Consider the following 6,000-nt stretch of genomic DNA (forward strand, 5'->3'; position numbering starts at 1 on the left):
AAGTTCCCTACTCCGAAGTGTGTGAATGATGTGCAACGCTTCTTGGGCAAGGTTCAATATCTCGGTCGTTTTGTGGATCATCTTTTTCATCGCACTGCACCCTTGTGAGCGTTGCTGAAGTCATCAACATCATCTTTCATCTGGTCTCTGGATTGTGAACGGGCATTTGGGGATCTCAAAGAGCTATTGATGACTCCTCCGGTTTTGGCGTATCCTAACTACACTCGACCTTTTATTTTGCGCGTGGATGCTTCTAACATTGGTTTTGGAGGTGTATTGATACAAGAGAGCTTGAGTGTGCCTGGTCAGTGCCATCTTATTGCGTATATAAACCGTACATAAGCTCTATTTCGTTAAAGTGGGATTTATTCAGTAAAATGGGACTAAGTACAAATTTTCAAGTATTTGAAAATGATGTGAAATTATATGTTTTTTGTCCAGGGGCTAGACATATCTGGGGCATGGTGACTAGCGCGGTGACTTTGTGTCTAGACTGAGTCCATCTGGTTGTATAATAAATCTCATTGTCAAGATGGACTGTCTGTTGGACCTTTTGTTCCTTGAACTCAGTTTTGATTCTATAGAATGTGGTTCGAGGGACTCCATGCCTTCATGCAGACCAAACCCCTCTGGAAGACCATGCCCCCCACCTGATGTTCTGAAGCATCAACAGATGACCATAATGCCTCATACACAAAATTGCGAGCTGCCTTCCAGGACAATGTCTTGTATCTTGCTCTCTCCTCTTCAATAGCATCCCAATCAGCATGTTGACAGCACCTCCTCTTGCAACAAGCAACTGTTGAGACCATTCGAACCTCCATCGCCATTTTCTACCTTTTCGGTTCGTTGCTTAGATCCCTTTGGCTGTGCTTTAGGAAGGTGTATTTTCTTTTCCCATGAAGAGATGTTCTGTCATTAGTTGTAGTGGTGTTTGATTGTGAATCCTTCACATTCTCAAACACTAAGTGCCTCAATTTCCACTGCACAATGCTTCCAATAGTCAGATTGTTTTCTTCTGTGTCAACAACCTCTAAAATCGCAACTCCAATATCATCCCAGCCCAATTCTTGATTAGTAACCGCATCTCTTGGATCGACAACTGTGGCTAAGCCCTCAGCTACCACCTCCCCCTCGGGGTTGTTTAGAAACACCTTTGCCTGAATCCATGTAGCACGGTTCTTAAGATCTACGGAGACATGCGTCGCACTTGCGTTGTCCCCAACATCTGCTTTCTTCTGAAGAGTTTTCAAGGCAACAACAACATTTACCCCGACGACCATCTCTCCTCGTTCAATAGCGACCACATTCCCATCAAAGACAATCTCTACTGATACAGTAGCATTGCCTTTCCCAAGCCTTTGACAGTGTATAACAAAGTTCCGATCCATAGACACAAGGGTCTCTTTTGCAACTCTCTTCCCACCATTCAAAATGTAAACCTTTTCCCCAACCCTGAAGGCCATTCTAAAAGTGCAGAAAAGAAGTTAAGACCATACAAAAAATGATTGGAGAATGGCCTAAATCATAACATACCAAACAACCTCAATAGCATGAGGCCACATGCCATTATTCAAACATGCTATTGACACCCACGTGAAATTTCGCATTCACAAAATTGGCATGAGGCCTCATGCCATCTTGATAAACAGACAGCTACAAGCAGGTAAAGAAACTATTAGCAATATGCTAGTGATGAACTTGCAAGGCCCCAAGATGGCATGAGGCCTCATGCCATCTTGATATACACACAGCTGCAGGCAAGTAAAAACATACATGACAATACGCTAGCCATGAAATTGCAAGGGCCCAAGATGGCATGTGGCCTCATACCATTTCTAAATGTGGTCCTAAGCCATTCCATGGTGAACATACCAGGAAGCACAAGTGCTGAATATCAAGAGGAAGCGGTAGCCACACCAAAGACAGTGCCGCTCGCAACACCGCAACTGTTCGTAGCGCCGCTCGCACAAATTGCCACTCGCATAAACTGCCGCTCGCAATGGCGCTCGCAATGCCGCAACTGCTCGTAGACGCATAAACCACAGCTCACAACGCCACTTACACAAGCAGCGCTCATTGCGCTCAGCGAAACCAAGAACACGGCACACAAAAATGATAGACGTAGGAATGAGTTTGAGAATTCAAAAATAACACACGCTTGAACGTCACATCAAATCCTCTGACAAACCAGATCTTATGATTCCTTTGACAAATTTCAAACTGAGTAGCTTCTAGACTTTGCTGTCGGACGTTGAACTTTGTCACATCATGTCCTTGCCTCGATCCAGCTGTGCCATGTCAGTGATTCGAACTTTGCCATGCCATGTCAGCGATCCGCGCCAAGATTATTCGCCGTGTAAAGGAATAATTATGCTGTGTGTGTACGTCCATTTATGGCAATATAAGGCCACACGCCATTCAAAGAATAATGCTAGTCGAGCATTTTTTTGTGCATTTTTGGGTTCAAAATTGCATGAGCCCACACGCTATAAAGTTTACCTGTACCAAAAATAGAAACAGCTTTATTTACTTGGGAATTTAAGTGGTTGAGGCATTTTTAAACTTACAAACACATGCCCTACTTACATTCCTTTGATTTTTTAAAATTCAAAAATATTATAAACCTTTCTTTTTGCATTTTCAATGTTTTCAATTATGGTTTTTGATTTTCGCAGGACCAGCCTAGTAATCTATTTGCATCCTGTCATGTTTATAGCTAGCTTTCGTTTGTCCCCTTCGCTAGCCTGAGATACATCTGCTTGGCATCTGCCTTTTACAGCATTTGCCCAGAAAGGGCATCTTTCTTCACGCAGCATTTGCCATATGTTTAGGGTTTAGGGTTTAGGGTTTAGCAATTCAGTAGCTTGATAAACATGCAAATACAAAACTTGATGCAAAATCCTTTGATATGTCACAATGCCCCTAGGACCATAAACACATTTCAATAGAGAGGGTCTTTTCATTTCATAACTCCTTACGTAGATCTTGGTGAAACCAGAGTTAGTGAAGTTAGTTTCTTGTGATCCCACATCTGATTGTGATGTCCCTTTGCAGTGTCGATGGAAAGGTCAATGCACACCAAACTGTAGAATCTTGGAGCAAAATAACGGTCGGATCTATGGCAAATGCCCCTAAAACATTGTAAGGCTTATGTGGTCTCATGTGGTGTCCGATTGAGATGTTTCTTTGCAGGGTCATCAAGAAGGACATTGAATACCATTTTGTAAAATCTAGTTACAATCTAACGGTTGGATCTCCAGAAAACTCAAAACAATCTCGCGTGTGTCAGAATATTCTAGGAATATACTCCTATGTGCCCCTGAAAATGGCATGTGGCCCCACGCCATTCAAGAGATAACGCCAGATGATGCCGAGCATTTTTTGGTGCATTTTTTGGGATCAAAATTGCATGAGCCCACACGCTTGAACGTCACATCAAATCCTCTGACAAACCAGATCTTATGATTCCTTTGACAAATTTCAAACTGAGTAGCTTCTAGACTTTGCTGTCGGACGTTGAACTTTGTCACATCATGTCCTTGCCTCGATCCAGCTGTGCCATGTCAGTGATTCGAACTTTGCCATGCCATGTCAGCGATCTGCGCCAAGATTATTCGCCGTGTAACTGCTCGGCATTTGCCTCTTACAGCATTTGCCTAGAAAGGGCATCTTTCTTCACGCAGCATTTGCCACATATTTAGGGAGGGTTTAGGGTTTAGCAATTCAGTAGCTTGATAAACATGCAAATACAAAACTTGATGCAAAATCCTTTGATATGTCACAATGCCCCTAGGACCATAAACACATCTCAATAGAGAGGGTCCTTTTATTTCATAACTCCTTACGTAGATCTTGGTGAAACCAGAGTTAGTGAAGTTGGTTTCTTGTGATCCCGCATCTGATTGTGATGTCCCTTTGCAGTGTCGATGGAAAGGTCAATACACAGCAAACTGTAGAATCTTGGAGCAAAATAACAGTCAGATCTATGGCAAATGCCCCTGAAACATTGTAAAGCTCGTGTGGTCTCATGTGGTGTCTGATCAAGATGCTTCTTTGCAGGGTCATCAAGAAGGACATTGTATACCATTCTTTATTTAGCTGAACATCTGGCATTTTTGGAAATACAAGATGCTTTGGAATATCCAATCATGTATGGTATAAATATAGCGAGGGTTTTAAATGATATCCCAATCATGATCTTTCTTTTGGATTTCGCGTGCATGCACTTCGAGGAATGATGACGTTGCGGATTTCTTTTGGATTTCACATGTATACATGCGCGCGGCGATCCAGAAATTAATGGTGGCGCCCAAGTCCGAGGAATGATGACGTTGCGGGATTACCAACCGTCGTGACATTTCGCGCGTGTGAGGTTAGGTTTTGCATTTTGCTTCGTACTCGCGCTCGCATCGCGCTCGCACTCGCGATCATGCTCACATTCGCGCTCATCTACCTTCTCTACAAGTTTCTCGTGTGCATCGGCGTCCACTCGCGCTTGCATCACACTCGCGCTCGCATCGCGCTCGTGTGCATCGGTGTCCACTTCAAGACACACCCAGTTTGTAACTTCGCCGCCAACTCTGCCGCCCACTCCGCCACCCACACGCAGTCCACTTGGCGTCCCGGGAGATTTCAGCGCCACTCTCCAACTGTAAGTGGCAGAGTAGCTTTGCTGCTACAATCCGCTGCACACACAGTGCACATTCGCCAGCGAGTCCGGCCTCGATTGTCACGCCTCCATTCGGCTTCAAATGGTAAGTCTTTTAGGCCAAGTAGAAAATGGCATGAGGCCACATGCCATTCAGTAGCAACATTGGCATGCACCGATTGGGCTCTCGAGTGCAGTCCGGTTACAGATGGCGTGTAGCCTCACGCCATCTTAGGATGCAGCCTCAAGACATCTGATGCAGTGGTGAATGGCGTGTGGCCTCACGTTATTTCCAGCTGCTAGCTTTTCATCTGTCAGCTCTAATTGTTGTGCATTTTTGAACAGGCGAGGAATTGCGTTCTTCTTCCAGCCACTGTCAATGTGGATGCAGAGAAGGGGGAGGAGCTCACCAGTTGGACTTTCGGGATGGAAGGCGAGGATCTGAGGCTGTACAACACAGATGGTGGGAGAAAAGAATGCATGGGGATCCTCATCCAAGTGACAGACACTCCATGCAGTTCCATGCAAGAATATGGACTGGCACTTGTGGTAGAGGCAGCGTCCGCCTTCAAGATCCACCTTGCACATCCTAGCGGCTTCCCAGAGGGGGGCAGCGGCTATGAGGAATTCCTAGAGGGAGCTAGGGAGAGGTTGTCCAGGAGGCCCACAATTTCAAAGACGCTGCGGGTCTATGAAGATCACATGGAATCCACGGACCTCACCTACGGCGATGTTCAAAAACTATATTCCAACATTGAGCCGTTGAGAGTGACTCCAGTTCGCGAAGCGAAGGGGAAGGGGGTCGATCTGGAAACTACCTCGAAGTAGAAAAGGGTGGTCAAGCTTAAGCCGACGTCCGACTCTCCTGCTCCAAAAAAGAAGCTACTCGGTGATGCCATTGCCTCGGGTTCGAACACTACACCCACCAAAAAGAAGAGCCGCAAAGAGCAGAAAGAGCAAGAAGAGGCAGCAAAAATCGTCGCAGATAATAGTATTTGTTACTATTCCAACAAAGTATATATAATCAATGTGAGCCACATCGACATCCAAAGCAAATACAACCATAGGCTAGTATCTGATGAGTGGGTGGAGAAACTGAAGCAGAAGATGCTGGCAAGTCTAGTAACACCCGACATCGCAGACGTGATCCCCTACTACCGAACAATGAAGGGCGAGACGAGGTTTCCAGACTTGATCAATAGGAAGGTGTTGGACGATCAGAACATCCGGTTCTATGCCGTCTCCGGGCAGCATTCTAGCTTGGCGATGCAAGAGATAGTTGTGGATATTATGGTGGGCGAGGAGGTGAAGAAAGTCTTCAAGACAAGAGTTGTCCGCCTGATAAAAGG

Source organism: Selaginella moellendorffii, unplaced genomic scaffold, assembly GCF_000143415.4.
Source record: "Selaginella moellendorffii unplaced genomic scaffold, v1.0 SELMOscaffold_83, whole genome shotgun sequence".
In the NCBI taxonomy this organism is placed as follows: Eukaryota; Viridiplantae; Streptophyta; class Lycopodiopsida; order Selaginellales; family Selaginellaceae; genus Selaginella; species Selaginella moellendorffii.